The sequence below is a fragment of the Bubalus kerabau genome, chromosome 19 (genome assembly GCF_029407905.1).
Source record: "Bubalus kerabau isolate K-KA32 ecotype Philippines breed swamp buffalo chromosome 19, PCC_UOA_SB_1v2, whole genome shotgun sequence".
NCBI classification, from domain to species: Eukaryota; Metazoa; Chordata; class Mammalia; order Artiodactyla; family Bovidae; genus Bubalus; species Bubalus kerabau.
In genome coordinates, this window is record NC_073642.1 from 29131501 (window position 1) to 29148508 (window position 17008).

The 17008-nt window shown below is 41.1% G+C and overlaps 1 protein-coding gene and 1 long non-coding RNA gene across 7 annotated transcripts in view; one reads left to right on the forward strand and one right to left on the reverse strand.

Annotated features, from left to right (window-relative positions):
• TJP1 (tight junction protein 1) overlaps nucleotides 1-17008 on the reverse strand; it is a 260747-nt gene that overhangs the window by 112859 nt on the left and 130880 nt on the right. The gene's annotated exons all lie outside the window — the stretch shown is intronic.
• On the forward strand, nucleotides 19-2236 carry LOC129633781 (uncharacterized). Its single transcript, XR_008705279.1, has 2 exons — nucleotides 19-695; nucleotides 1889-2236. It is a non-coding gene; the product is annotated as an uncharacterized LOC129633781 (long non-coding RNA).

Sequence of the window (17008 nt, forward strand, 5' to 3'; positions counted from 1 at the left end):
TGAGCATGCCCGGCCTGGGGGTGGGGGCTGGGGCGGCGCGATCAACGGGGGCGGGGCCGTAGCAGGAGGGGCGGGGCCACGAGGGCGCGGGGCGAGCGGCCGGTCCGCTTCCTGTCCGGATGCGACCCCTGTCGCGGAAGGAAAAGCCCAGTTTCCGAAGTAACTTGGAAGACGGAGTTTCCTGTTTGTTCGTTGCACGGTCCGGCGGAAAGCGCCCCGAAGGAGCGAGCCCCCGCATACCCAGCCTTTGCGACTTGGAGAGAGACGCCCCTGGCCACGACCCCCGCTGCCCGCCTGCCTGAGCCTCGCTGGGAAGTGCTTCCAGGCTGTCGTAGTGGACGGACCGACTGCCCCGCGAACACTGGTCACGGGGTCATGGGCACCCGAGGGCCCACCCACATGAGGCCTTGATAGAGATCCAGCACCACCTTCAACAGCCCATGTAGACAGGGATCCCAAACGCATATTTTTGCCATAAAAAATCCTGGGATTCTCAGTGGCAAGGGAAGGGGTCGCGCCGGGCAGAGCCGCGAGGACGTTGGGTCCACAGTCCAGGGGACCGGCCCACAGTGCAGACGGCCTCGCTAGACACCAAGGAGTATTTCAGAAACCTCTCCTGCCCTCGTTGTTCTGCACTCTGTAAAACTGAAGCTCTCAAATGGTAACCTAAAGAACCTAGTACAGTCCCGCAAAAGGTACATAAGAAATGGAAAAAAGCAGAAACTATGGTTTCCTCTTTAGAATTCAACTGTAGGGAAAATCTAACTTAACCAAGAAATACCTGCCTATCATACATAAAAATGAATTAAAATTTCAAACTAAAATACCATACATTTTGCAACCTGAAGCTACGGAACTAAAGTGAAAGTTGTTCAGCCGTGTCTGACTCTTTGCGATCCCAGTCCATGGAATTCTCCAGGCCAGAATACTGGAGTGGGTGACCGTTCCCCTCTCCGGGGGATCTTCCCAACCCAGGGATCGAACCCAGATCTCCCGCTTTTATGGAACCTGAAGCATTCTGCAAATCAAATCCTTTCTCTTTTCTCGTCCTCTCCCCGCCCTCCCCCGACAGAAATGATTACAGTCATTTTTGTTTTAAAGTCATGTTGGATGTGACTTTTGTTTTATTCACTTCAGAACTGTAATGAAAAATTTCTTAGGAACATTTTTTCAATGTGGCGTTTCATTTTTTATTTTCAAAGGTTGACTGTGGAAAAATCTTCCACGTTATCTTTATTAATCTACCCATTTAATAGGATGTGCAGTCAGCATGACCTGCCCAGAACCAGATGCCATTCCTTTAACAGACCTAAACCTGGAAATGTTTAAAACAAACGCAGAGACCTTTCCTCTTTCCTCATTTGTCACTTTTCACCAGGCCTACTGTATCTAAGTTAAATGCTAGATTACATAATGATATGTCAAAGATCTAATATATCTGATGACAGTTTTAGTTTATTTTTGCCATGGTTTTAAAAATAATGAAATTAAGCAAGAAATTTAAGCTTGAGAATACTATGCTTTAAAAATTACATTAATAAAAACATTTCAATAATTGTATGCTTTAAAATTTTCTCTAGTGGTATTTATAATATCTAAATTAAGCTGTACAACTTTTTTAATGTATCTCCAATTCTCTAAAGAATGAAGAGGAAGTTTTTGTCATTTGTAAAAATAAAGGTAAAACCTAGTTGTCAATTTAAAACCTATCTCCATTCCTACAGTTTATTTCTTAGAAAATGCTTTGATAAGAAATGGAAAGCATAAAGCATAATTTCAGATAGTTAGTTGCCCCTTTAACAATGAAGAGTTTATCCACTGAACATCAAAAAAAAAAAGTTTCACATTATACCACAACTTTAATGTCTATGTATGGATCTTGTTGTAGCTCCTCTGGATCAACTACATGAGAAGAAATACAAGCAAATTTGAGAGTCTCCTTCAGAATTACAATAAGCTTTAACCAAGAATCTCTTTTGACTGCACAGACTATTTCTGGTCATCTAATGCAGACTGAATAGGAAACTAAAAAACCGCAACACTTAAAAGACAACTTCCTGTGGGATTTTTGGTGTCTGTGGCTCAGAGTGAAAAAAAAAAACTATGTGTACAAAATCTTTATTAATCTTTTAGAACCATTTATTAATACAGCTTTGACCAAGTGAACAACTATATCCATATCCACGTTTTATATATGTGTATTTATGTTTCTATTACCAAAAATAGCCTTAGAAAACTGTTATGTGTTATAGTATGAGCGGTGAGTTTACACATGAAATACAAAAGGGAAATATGGCACTGCGGAAGAAAACGAGACAATCTTGATGATGTCACAAAAGAGGATATATACACAAAATACTAGAATTAGGAGAACTTTATCAGAGCATCAGAAGAGCAATATAAAATAAATACTTCTACTCTTACTCTTACAGGGTATCTTAAAAATTCTAAAAAGTGCTTCAGAGTTTTCCTCCACCAATAAGAGTTGTATAACACTTAACAGAGAAATGCTTTGTGAGGCTCATAGCATTTCTTCATTTCACAGACCAGTAAAATTTCACACCCACACACACACAAAACCACTTTGGGGTACAATATAGGATGACCAATTTTTAATCTTACTTTATTTTGCAAAGTGAAGACATTTTAAAATAAACATTATGAACTGTACACTTAAAGATGGTTACAATTGTAAGTTTTATATAGATTTTGCCACAGTAAAAAAAAAAAAAATACCGAAAGAACGTTACATGATATCACCAATATCATTTCATTTTTTAAAAGGACATAGAAACACTAAAAACAGGACTTTTTAAATTCAATTCAGAATAAAGGACAATCCTTCGTAGGAAGAGCTCCTCCTAAGAAAGAGTAGGGCCGTACTTCTCTGAGCAGGATAAGGCAGGGTCTCTCTTTTTAGGTTCCTGAATGTCACACAGCCAAGCCCACTGTACACTCCATAATCCCATGGAGTCCAGGACTACAATCTCTCCTTCACAGCTCAGTTCCCCACCTTCTACATTCTCCCAGTATCATGATCACTGAAATCCCTGTCCTCTCCAAGCCCAAGCACGTATTTCACAGAGAAAACAGAAACAGAGGAATGGAAACTCCCTTATCTTCCTGCCAAATATGACACACCGACCCTAACACCGGGCTTCCCAGGAGGCAATGTGGTAAAGACCCTGCCGCCAAATGCAGGAGACACAAGAGATGTGGGTTCAATCGCTGGGTAGGGAAGATCCCCCGAGAAGGAAATGGCAACCCACTCCAGTATTCTTGGGCTTCCCTGGTGGCTCATATGGTAAACACTCTGCCTACAATGCAGGAGACCTGGGTTCGATTCCTGGGTTGGGAAGATCCCCTGGAGGAGGGTATGACAACCAACTCCTGGTGAGTTACAGTCCATGGGGTCTCAAAGAGTTGGACATGACTGAGCATGTGCACGCGTGCACACACACACACACACTCTAACACCTGCTTTTCTCCTTGCTCCCTCCCGCTGGGTTAGGAATCCCATTTGGGGGGCTAGCCCTATCAGTTCTCCCGCCATCACCTTTGTCCTCCCTCAGCTAAAGGTTCTACCTCTCAAAATTCATGCTTCCCCTAATGTCTCCCATCTTAAAAACAAAACCCTCTGACCCACCCAGGCTACCTTCCTCTGGTGTGCCAGCGCTGCAGCTATACAACCCGGCGCTGGGAGGACCCTGCACCTGGGTTTAATGCTCTGACTCTGAACAATTTTCATTTTGGATTTGTGTTTAGTAATTGAAGGTTGAGGGACAATGCAAGGCATACTGGAGACCTGGGGCCTCAGCTCACGCTGGCCCTGGTTCCTGTGGCCTCTGGGGAGGGCTTCACCAGGCAGTCTGTGCCTCCCTGCCTGACAGGGATAGGCAAGTGCTGGTATCACAGCATCCTGCGTAAGCAAAGCTATCACTCACCTTGGTAGGAGGGGAGCCTCTTGATCAGCCCCTACTGGGGATACTGGGGTACCCGGGCTTCCCAGCCTGGAGATTTAAGGACCCTTGCTGGGTGCTGTCTACTGTGGATGTGGCAGCTTGGCTCCCCTAGACTTTGTGACCAGCCCGGCTGTTTCAGTCAGGCGTTTGATGAGAAGGAGGTTCTGGTAGGCCCAGCAGACAAATGGGACCCCCAGGGTCCATGAGGGTCTGTCCTGGCTGTGATTGTCCCCAGGCCCAGGGGTGCTCCCAGTGCCTGTGAGTGGGGAGTGGGGTCCTCTTTCTCCTCAACCGTTCTGACTTGGCCAAGGCTGGTCTCTTCTACTGGCTTGAGAGACAACTCCAGGAACAAGCCCTGACATATCAAGTGTGTAATTCAGCTAAGTCCTCATATGAGTTCTGATGTCTGCATCTAAAACCAGCCCAATACAAAGATACATGATAAATCATATGCACCTTTAATGGTACTTTGTCCTGCATTTTGAGCAAAGGATCCCACATTTTCACTCTGCACTGGACCCCACAGGGACACAAGCAGCTCAGAGTCCACCCCTGCTAGACAGCATTCTCTCTGTTCACGACAAGCTGCCTGAGACATTCCCCGCCCTGCCCCACTCCTGTGTCTCTGTGATCAATTATGTAAAAGACTTGAGTTATAGACAGATGTTAAAAGTCCATCTGGACCACACTGCCCATTCCCACTACCCAGGAATAACAGTATTTAAATCTAACTAGAGAGTATATACCAGATCACTTTCTGCATATTTATTTATGCATATACATGGAAAAAGAGAAAGAGAGAAACATGTAGATATATAGCAATGCCTGTTTTCTTTAAACGAATGATAGACTACATTTACTATCTTACAATTTATTTTTTCACTTAATATTTTTGTCTTGGAGATGATGTCAAACAACAGAAATCTACCTCATGATTTTTAAATGGCTGTCTAGCATTCCACAGTATGGATGTACCATAGTGTATCTAGGGTTTCACCAGTGGCTTAGAGGGTAAAGAATCCACTTGCAATGCGGAGACCCAGGCTTGATCTCCAGGCAGGTAAGATCCTTTAGAGAAGGGAATGACAACTCAAGTATTCATGCCTGGGAAATCCCATGGAAGGAGGGGCCTGGTGGGCTAGTCCATGGGGTCGCAAAGAGTCGGACACGACTGAGCACACACATGCACATACTTAGTTAAAATAAAAATTTTAAACTGATACTGTCAACTTGCCAACCAAGAATATTAGGTCAACCTATCCTGTCTCCCTGTTAATACCCTGTGAGACAGGATATCAACCTTATATTAACACTTGATATATTAACCTTATATATTTTGCCTGTGTGGTAAACAAAAATGGTATATTACTTGGCATGCATTTCATTTAATCCTTTTTTCTGTTGGGTTACTTCTCTTATACTTTGTTGAAGTTCTCTAAGGATCCCTTTGTATTTCATGCATTCTAAGTCTTTTTAGTTTACTGTCTGTGTATCTAAGTGTGTGTGTATATGTGTGTGTGTGTGAAATAAAATTTCCTTTGGAACAATTTTAGCTTTACAGAAGAGTTCAAAAGACGGTACAAAGTATTCCCTTATACTCTTCATCCAAGTTGCCCAATGTCAACATTTTACGTAACTCTGGTATATGTGTTAAAACCAAATAATAACAACAATTTTCTAATATTACTAACAAAAGTGCATCAAGTTCTACCAATTTCAACTCTAATTTCTCTGATATTCTAATTTTGCAAAGCCTCCTTCTTTCCAAATGTTATGAACACAATTTTGGCCATGTTAATTTTGAGGCTCTAGAGTTTCTCAAGTTCAAGCCTATGAGCATGACTATGAAGGAGGCAGAGAATGAATTAAAAAGTCAACAGAGGACAACACACAGGGTACACCTGGAGTTTCATGGTTCTTAATAACTTTTTAAAAAATGTCTTTCTCATCTTGCTGTTTATACACCAGGGCTTCCCTGCTGGCTCAGAAAGTAAAGAATCTGCCTGCAATGAGGGATACCTGGGTTCAATCCCCAGGTTGGGAAGATCCCCTGGAGAAGGGAATAGCTACCCACTTCAGTATTGTGGCCTGGAGAATTTCATGGAATGCACAGTCCATGGGGTTGCAAAGAGTTGGGGACATGACTGAGTGACTTTCACTTCACATAATTAATTTACAGTATTGTGTTAGTTTCTGCTATACAGCAAAGATATTCAGGTATATATAAACACACACATATATATTCTATTTCATATTATTTTTCATTATGGTTTAATTCAAGGAATTTTTTTCTCAGACTCATCTTTGTAAAATAACTTCTGTTAGGTATTTTCTCAACCTCAGACAACAAATGGAAATTAGAAGAAATCTTTCTATTTCACTTTAGTTTGCAGTCTGTTTCCCAAATGTACCAAACTCATTGAAGAGGGAGATATATTTTTTAAAAGAAGCTAAACAGTGTCATCTGCCAAAGAATATTTGGATTGTTCTTTTACGCTTGACACAGGTAGGTATGATAAAACCTTTATAATACTAGTCTTTTAAAACAAATAATAACCAAAAAATATAGAAAAGCTAGTGGAACTTCATTGAAAAAGATGTTAAGTTTTTTTCTATTTAACATAATTTCTAAAAGGAAATATATTTGCAAAAGAAACACTGGAAGGAAAATTAAGAACAAATGAAAGGACTTGCCTTCAGAGAAGGGAGGTAACACTAGTAACACGAGACTTTTCTAGGCAGACTCTATACTGTGGTTTTGACTTTGGAAACAAAAATGTTTTACATATTTTTAAAAAATGAAATCAAGAAGAAAAAAGGCATCTGTAAAAACTGAAAACCAACTGGGGTGAGAATATATAGATTAATTTGGTGCCCTAACCATACAAAGAAAAGAATGGTTTTCAGTGACTTGTCCAAAGTACTTTGATGGAATTCTCAGTGGAATATTTTCTAAGGAAAAGGGGACTACAGAGAAAACTTAAATTTCATCCAGTCAGAAAAGACCCTGATGCTGGGAAAGATTGAGGGCAGGAGAAGGGGGCAAAAGAGGACAAGATGGTTGGATGGCATCACCAACTCAATGGACATGAGTTTGAGCAAGCTCTGGGAGATAGTGAAGGACAGGAAAACGTGGTGTGCTGCAGTTCATGGGGTTGCAAAGAGTCAGACAGGACTCAGCAAATGAACAAGTCTGTTACTAATGATATCAGCACTATTATTTTGAAACTTTTATTTATGTGTGTGTGTGTGCATTAACTAATCTAAAACTGTTACAAACTCACTAGTGTACTAATACATGATAATGAGCTGTTTTACTTGTGTATTACCTAATATATACTTAATATATCTTAGTTATTATTTACAATTTATAATATTAGCATTATCACATTATATATATAGTAGTTCAAAGTTAAATGTAAATACATAACAATTTCAAAGTAATAATGCTGATACAATATATTATTAGCATTAGTATATGCTAATAATAGTAATATTACATGTTTTCACACATTAGTTAATATATCAATACATATTAGTGTATGTTAACATACACTAACCAAAACTTTTCATTGAAAAAGGAAAGAGTATGAAAAGCAAAGAAGTTAAATGAAAATTCTGCAATTCTAATTTAAGTTAAAAAATCAATTATACTTGATTTTTAAAACATACTTAAGAGAAAAAGAAACATATATGTATTTATATGTACCAGGACTCCCTGCAGATACCAAAATTCATGGAGGTCCCCTATAAAAAATGGTGCAGTATTTGCATATAAACCGATGCACATCTTCCCATATGCTTTAAATCACCTCTCAGTTCAGTTCAGTTCAGTTGCTCAGTCATGTCCGACTCTTTGAGACCCCATGAACCACAGCAGGCCAGGCCTCCCTGTCCATCACCAACTCCTGGAGTTTATCCAAACTTATGGGATGCCATCCAACCACCTCATCCTCTGTTGTCCTCTTCTCTTCCTGCCTTCAATCTTTCCCAACATCAGGGTCTTTTCAAATGAGTCACCTGTTCACATCAGGTGGCCAAAATATTGGAGTTTCAGCTTCAACATCAGTCCTTCCAATGAACACCCAGGACTCATTTCCTTTAGGATGGAGTGGTTGGATCTCCTTGCAGTCCAAAGGACTCTCAAGAGTCTTCTCCAACACCACAGTTAAAAAGCATCAATTCTTCAGCACTCAGCTTTCTTTATAGTCCAACTCTCACATCCATACATGACTACTGGAAAAATCATAGCCTTGACTAGACGGACCTTTGTTGACAAAGTAATGTCTCTGCTTTTTAATATGCCATCTAGGTTGGTCATAACTTTCCTTCCAAGGAGTGTCTTTTAGTTTCATGGCTGCAATCACCATCTGCAGTGATTTTGGAGCCCAGAAAAATAAAATCAGCCACTGTTTCCACTGTTTCCCCATCTATTTGCCAAGAAGTGATGGGACCAGACGCCATAATCTTAGTTTTCTGAATGTTGAGCTTTAAGCCAACTTTTTCACTCTCCACTTTCACTTTCATCAAGAGGCTCTTTAGTTCTTCTTCACTTTCTGCCATAAGGATGGTGTCATCTGCATATCTGAGGTGATTGATATTTCTCCCAGCAATCCTGATTCCAGTTTGTGCTTCCTCCAGCCCAGCATTTCTCATGATGTACTCTGCATATAAGTTAAATAAGCAGGGTGACAATACATAGCCCTGACGTACTCCTTTTCCTATTTGGAACCAGTCTGTTGTTCCATGTCCAGTTCTAACTGTTGCTTCCTGACCTGCATACAGGTTTCTCAGGAGGCAGGTCAGGTGGTCTGGTATTCCCATCTCTTTCAAAATTTTCCACAGTTTATTGTGATCCACACAGTCAAAGGCTTTGGCATAGTCAATAAAGCAGAAACAGATGCTTATAATACCTGATACAATCTAAATGCTATGTAAATAACTGCCAGTGTGCAGCAAATTCAAGTTTTGCTTTTTGGAACTTTCTGAAATTTTTTTCTGAGTATTTTTCATCTGCAGTTGGTTGAATACACGAAGAGCCCACAGATACAGAAGGCTGACTATATATATGTGTCTTCCAGCTCTTGCCAGACAAAGGACTAAAAACAATAAAAACTCAATAGTAATGAGTCCAACCACTGCCCACACTGTCATCTCCAACCAGGAATGGATGATTATAAGTAACATACAAGATAGGCTTCCCTAGTGGCACAGATGGTAGAGAATCTACCTGCAATTCAGTAGATGTGGGTTCAATCCCCAGGTCAAGAAGATCCCCTGGAGAGGGTGGCTACCCACTACAATATTCTTGCCTGGAGAATCCCATGGACAGAGGAGCCTGGCAGGCTATGGTCCATGGGGTCACAGAGTCGGACATGACTGAAAGACTAACACTTACTTACTCCCCCATATATCCTGAGATATATTGTGCTGGAAAGCAAGGGCACTCTCAAGGGATAATGGTGCCAAGGGAGACAGAAGCCAACAAGTAGCTCCCAAGGCCCAAAGATGAAACAATTTGAGCCTCAAAAAAATGCAAATGATTGAAACACACTGAATATCTAAAACCCATGATGATTTCATAATACAAGCATACCTCATGTTATTGTACTTTGCATTTTCCATAAACTGAAGGCTGTCAAGGATGGCTAGCATTTTTTTAGTAACCAACTACTTTTAAAGTAAGGTATACACATGCTTTTTCAGACACAATGCTATTATTGCACACAGACTACAGTATAGTGTAAACATATCTCTTGTATGCACTGGGAAATAAAATAATTTGTCTGACTCTACTATAATATTCACTTTATTGCAGCAGTGTGGATTAGAACCTTTCATATCTTCGAAGTCTGGCTGTAATATCAAAAACGAGGGGAAAAAAGAAAGAGATACCCCAAACCACTATGAATTGAGTAGCTCTAGATATAACTAGTGCACCAACTCCTTATTCTGTAAGCCATCAATGAAAAGGGTCAGCTGTCCGAACACGGTGCAGATAACTAAATGACTCTGATGAGGGAAAGTTCCTTGTAAAAGAAACTCCAGCTAACAAAATCTGGAAGAAACAATTAGGAAATCACTGCCTTATAATAATTGAAATAACAGATTTGTGTAATGATCATCAAAGGGTCAGCCCACCCATCAACGTTAGCATCAGTGAAAGCAAGACAAGCCTCCAAACGACGAGACTGGAAGCATGGGGGTCCTCTTTAAAAAGGACACCTGCTCCAAGAGTGGCACTGAATGAAATTCACCCACTAGGCAACTTTCACAAACAGAAGTACAGGAGCTAGAGATGCATGTCAAATGATCCCAAAAGGAAGCAGCCACACAAATGCAGACTGCGGGAGGTTCTTTGTAGGAAAACAGACCAGTCTTCAAAGCAGATCAATAGGGCAAAAAGAAAAGAAAGGCAAGTTGGGACTGCTATGGACTTTATATGGGCAGAATCCTTTCCAAATCTACCTGCTGCAAAGAGACAACTGGGAAAATTTATGGACTAAGTGCTGACAATACCACGACATGACCATGGCTGGCGGCTACCTAAGCAAGGTCTCCTTTTTCAGGGGAGGCATATTGAAACATGCAGAGCTGAAACAGCACCATGGGACTTGCTTGAAAATACTTCAGCAAAGAGAAAACTTTTAAAACAGAGGCCAAAAAAAGGCAGCAAAATACTGAAAATTGTTGAATCCAAATGATGGGCATTTAAGAGGTTTAATGCATTATTCTTTCTACTTCCGGGTAGGTTTGAATGGTGGTATGCATTTGAAATTTGTTATGAAAATACACCCGTCAGCACAGGTAGATACATTGCAAATAACTGTCATAAATTCCTGCAAAACCCCTTTGGATGTCCCACTGCAATGTGATGTGACAGCTCTTCTTGGCATGAGGGAGAGTCCTTCTTTTCCCCTCCTTGAATCTGGGCAGCAGCATGACTTGTTTCAAAGGGCGAACACAGCACAAGCAGAGGCCTGAAAAGCACCTGGCTTGCTCTCTCTCTCATTGCAGACACCCCTGCGACCCCCAGGAAGGAACCCAGGTTAGCCTGCAGGAGCGGTCACAGGGGAAAGAAATGAGATGCTCAGGCTGACAGCCTGCCGGCCTCCAGACATACGAGCAAGGAAATTGTGGATCCACAGTCCGGGCCAAGTCGCAGGCTGATGGCATCTGCGTGAGTGAGCCCAGGTGAGTCTAGCAAAAGGAACCCCTCAGCTCATCTGAGCCCAAACAGCCAGCCCACAGAACCATGATTATGTTTAAAGATGCTAAGTATGGGGGTAGCCTGTTACAAAGCAAGGACAAACTGATATGTAAACTAAACCTGTAGGTACACAAACATATGCAAAACATCATCAGCTTCTTAGTACTGTGGGGCAAAGGCATGCACCCGGTCAGGGTATCTGAATGGGAGTTTCAGGGCACTGGAAAATGATGCACTGAAACTGCTCTAGAGACAGGGCAGGCTTGAGTAGTCTGCCTCCTTTTGTATGTATAATGAGAGCTAAAAAACCAATCAGTCCCTCCACAGATAGAGGCAAGTATGCCAGATAAACTTAAGGGAACATTTTTTTTTTCTTTTCAGGACTAAAAAGGTCTGGCTGTAACCCTGGTCACCGTGATCAGACGTTGACACAAAAGCCTTTGGGGTGGTTGGTGGATGGCCCTGCCTGTCTCCTCAGACACACCCCAACTAGCCAGTGCTAGAGAGAGGCTGGCTGACCCTCCCTCTCCCTAGGGCCGCGCTGGGGCTGCCTGGCACCCAGGAACACATCTGGGCCACCTTCCAACAGGGCAGATTTCACCCTGTGAACCCCAAGAACAAATCATGTCTCCTCTTTACGACAGATGTTCACCAGCAGATGATGGATTCATGGGATTAGAGAGTGCTCAGGGCGTCACGGATAAACTAGGCAAAGTCACTGAGGTACACAGGGATGCTTCAGCTAAGGTATTTTTTTACTAAAAGAAAATATGAAAAGATTTTAAACTATAATCAATTTAGCTGATTTACACAGCTTTAAAATGATCTTCATAAGGACTGTGTAGCTCATCTTAGTGTCATTAGCGAAATATTGTACTTGTAAAAGAAAATTTCAACATAGTTAAATATTTCTCCAAATTATTTCTCCATAATAGCTATTTATTTGGAAATATTTGAAAGTTAATTTGCTCCTTTAATTTTTGATGAATATGACCATTTTCAGTAAATTAGAATTACTTTTCACACCCTTGTCACCACATTTATAAGCTAATTTATCCAGTCTCTTCATTTATATTTTTAAAGGTGCAGTATGGTTTTTTGGAAGTACAATTTTTGTTTGTTTCCTTTATTTATTTTTGGCTGTGTTGGGTCTTCGTTGCCATGTGGACTTTTCTCTAGTTGCAGTTATCCAGGGCTATTCTCTAGTTGCAGTGCACAGGTTTCTGACTGCAGTGGGTTCTCTGTTGCTGCACACAGACTCTGGATGCACGGGCTTCAGTAGTTGTGGCACTTGGCCTCAGCAGTTGTGGTTCCCAGGCCCCAGAGTACAGGCTCAATAGTTGTGGCGCACAGGTTTAGTTGCTCCGTGGCAAGTGGGATCTTCCTGGATCAGGGATCGAACCCATGTCTCCTGCATTGGCAGGCAAATTATTTACCACTGAGCCATTAGGGAAGGTCCCTGTAAGTACATTTTTTTAAAGCACAAGAATCTTGAAAGTAAATAACCATATTTTACACTATTTTGAATTAGCATATTATTATTCAGTAAATGCTATAAACCATGCAGGAGACCTGGGTTCGATTCCTGGTTTGGGAAAATCTCCTGGAGAAGGAAATGGCAACCCACTCCAGAACTCTTGCCTAGAAAATCCCATGGACAGAGGAGCCTGGTAGGCTACAGTCCACTGGGTCGCAAAGAGTTGGACACGACTGAGCAACTTCACTCACTCAAATGCTGTAAAAGCTTTTTTGGACTATGGATTTGGATTAACATTATGCAACAAGGTTTAACAATATTTTGGGGAAGAACGGACTTAAATTTTTTTTTTAAGTGGTGGCTGCTTTGTTATCTGTGAAACTACACTTAGAGAGGACACATGGAAATCTGAGGCTGAGCTGAAGGTACACCAGGAACTAAGAGCCCCAGACACATCCCTCACCTGGGAGAGGCTTTGAGCTCCTGGCAGCTCTGCCTTCTCTTCTGGAAAGGGCCACACAAAGGGCTAGGAAAAGCCATTAACTCATTATCTTTCTACTTAAAACTAAAACAAATGTTCTCTTTGGCTAACAAAGTGTGGACACACATGCTGAAAGCATCAAAGAGAACGTGATGGAAATATCTGGAAAAGGTCTTCTGGGACTAAGGTTTCCTTATCTACACAGCAGTGGGGGTGGGAGATGGGGGCTGACTCCAAGGGATTAGTGTGGGTGGGGCCGGGCTGGATTAATTCTAAGACCCTTTCCAGCCGTGACTTTCAGTGATCTGAACAGTCAAAAACTGAAGATCCTTTTCATTCCTGAGGCCATGAGGCCACTGTGGGATGTGGTTATTTGGAGGTCTTACAAGTTTGGGAAATATACATATTATAAAACCATATACTTTGTTTCTATGAAAAGCTAACATTAGACCAGTTCAATCTTAAATGTGATTAATATTTCCACAAGAGAGTACATATTTATATAAAATGAAAAGTTTTATAACAACTGGGCAAATTAAAAAACACATAAAAATCCAACTTAATTTAAATCTGTGTGTGAGAGTATGTTTTGAAAGGGTGTGGTTTCCTGGCTGGGTTGTTTGGAAACATTCTGACAAAGCCAAATTCACTTTTCTGATATCCTAAATCAGCAAGGAACAGGCACCTAAAATAGCACAGAAATGGATATTCCTATACATATAATCAATTTAAATCAGCTAAGAACAGTGATTTTTAAAAGATTTCTAATCTGTATTCTCCTAATTCCCTTTTAGAGATAGTCTACACAATTGGCTGGATTGGAAAATGTAGCAACACTTCCCATACTTTTCACTCATTCACTCATTAATCCTCAGCAAATATTTCTTCCTTGGCGGCTCAGACAGTAAAGAATTGCCTGCAACGCAAGAGAGCCAGCCAGGTTCTATCCGTAGGCCACAAAGATCCCCTAGAGAAGGGAATGGCAACCCACTCCAGTATTCTTGCTTGGGAAATCCTATGGACAGATGAACCTGGTGGGGTCGCACAACTGAGTGACTAACACTTAATTTTTTACAAATATTTATATATCTCTTAGTATGTGCCAGAAATAATGTCTGTTAATTTTTTTTTCCAGTTTTTCTTTTTCATACTCCTGCCTTTGTTAGGTATGAGGCCATATTCAGATGACTCAAGCATACTTGTAAAATTGAAATATAGTTGATTTACAACACTGTGTTAATTTCTGCTAAATAAATAAATAATTTTAAAAGAATACCTTTAAAATATGGTACTAAAACCAGAATGCTTTCTTACTAAGGGAGAAACACACCCCTCAGGGTCACCCCTCACATTGCAGTGTCAGCAGGAACAAAGAGATATTCAAGTACTTTCTTACTGTTCACCATCCCCATCCCCCACAAGGGAAGCACAGTTCCGGATGGACTTAACTTGTGCTTCTCCGACTATTGTTAAGAGAAGTTATTCTTGTAATGACCAACTTTTAGAGAGTCAATCCAGGACACAGCAATAACAGACAAAAAAACATAATAATATAACATTTAGCAAGTAATTTTACACATATTATTGCTTTAACCTAAAAAATAGGTATTGATGGAAATTATATTATGCTGCATTATTTCTGTTATATAAATGTTATTATTTAAATAAAACAACAACAGAATTTGCTGAGTGGCAATCAGTAGTAATTAACAGGAGAAAAATGATGCATGAGAAATATGTAACAATATTTTTAAATGTTTCTTGTGTCCTCTGATACAGCAATTTAGTCCATTTAAAATCATTTATTAGATATTTAGATTTTGTAGACTGTGATGGTACAATTACTCTGTGTCATACTGTCAGGGTGCATACATGACTATGAGCTTGTCAGAACGCACAGAACTGAACAACATGAAGAATGAACTCCAATGCCAGCTATGGGCATTAAGCGAGTGAGTGAAGTGAGTGAAAGTCGCTCAGTTGAGTCTGACCCCTTGCGACCCCATGGACTATACAGTCCATGGAATTCTCCAGCCCATAATACTGGAATGGGTAGCCTTTCCCTTCTCCTGGGGATCTTCCCAACCCAGGGATCAAACCCAGGTCTCCCAATTTGCAGGCGAATTCTTTACCAGCTGAGCCACAAGGGAAGCCCAGCTATGGACATTAGTTATTTTAAATGTTAAGTCCCTCTGCATTTAATAACTTTTTTTCCTTCAGCACATTTTGTCTTGTATTAGTATGCCACTGTGGCTCTCTTACAGTCACTGTTTGCATGATATGTCTTTCCCATTCTTTTACTTTCAACCTCTGTGAATCTAATGGACTTTTTAAAAAATCCAGCCTGACAATCTCTGATTTTTGATTGGAGTCTTTAATCCATGCACATTTAGTTTTATAACTTATCTAGTTGGAAGTATCTCTGCCATATGGATATTTATTTTCTATACGACTCTGTGTTTTGTTCCTCTATTCCTCCTCTATTGTCTCTTTTTCAGTAAGTAGATGTTTTGTTATGTATCATCTTCATTTTTTCATGGACCTTTGGACAATTTTTGGTTTTAGTTATCTTCCTGCATGCTCGGTCACTTCAGTCATGTCTGACTCTTTGCAATCCCATGGACTGTAGCCCGCCAGGTTCCTCTGTCCATGAGCTTCTCCAGGCAAGAATACTGGAGTGGGTTGTCATTTCCTTCTCCAGGGGATCTTCCTGACCCAGGAATCAAACCTGGGTCTCCTGCATTGCAGTCAGATACTTTACCATCTGAGCCACTACCATTTAACTACCATACACACACACACAAATGTCCTGTTCCTTTCTGCTCCACAACACCATAGGGTATTAGTATCATTACTCTGTTTCCTTTCCCTATAATACCTGCCTGCCTTTGTCAAGCCCACAGGACAATGATGCCTGGTGTCAGTCCACTGCGATGACATCAAGCTAAATATCCTCTCAACAAAAACGAGCAGGTTTTTAGACTTGCAGTAATTCATTTCCACCTCTCCAAAAATGTCCACCCACTTCATATCTAAGACAGACTTGTTAAGCAGGTTGTCTGCATCTATAAATTCATCAAATGAGCTACATCTAAAAGATCCACTGTTTTATAAAAACTCTTCATTTTGAAACAATTACAGATTCAGGAGAAACTGCAAAGCAATGTACAGGGAAGTTTCATGTTGCCTTCACCCTGACCACACTGAGGTCAGCACCAAACACATCCCCAGGACAACACTGCTACCAAAAATGCACACTGGATAACCAGAGACTGTCTGGATTTCATGAGCTGTCTGTGCATGGGTGCCTGCTCTATGCTGCTTGTTTTAACCACAACCACCACCCCCTCCCAAGACATTCACTCACACTTGGCCTTTCCCACAGGGCTCCCTCCTATCAGCCCTTCATAACCACACCCATCCTGTCCCCCATTCCCTGACCCAGCAACTAGTGATCTGATCTCCATCTCTGTAATTACATTACTTCACAAATATTACATATATGTAATCACAAGGTATGTAAACTTTCAGAACTGGCTTTTTTCACTTGGCACAGTTTCCCTGAGATTTCCACAAGCTGGTGAACATCCCAGTGGCTCGTTCCCTCTTGGTGCTGAGTGGTGTCCAGGGTACGGATGGATCAAAGTCTGCTCAACCCTCACTCACTGAAGGATACCGTCATGGGCAAACCCGCTATGAGTGTCTGTGTACCGATCCCAGCATGGAAATAACTTCTCACTTCTCTGGGATAAATGCCCAAGAATTCAAAAGATGAGTCCCTACAGTGAATCCATGTTTAGTTCTGAAAGGAACTGCCCACCTATTTTCCAGGAAAGCTGTACCACTTTACATCCTCACAGCAATGACTGAGGGATCCA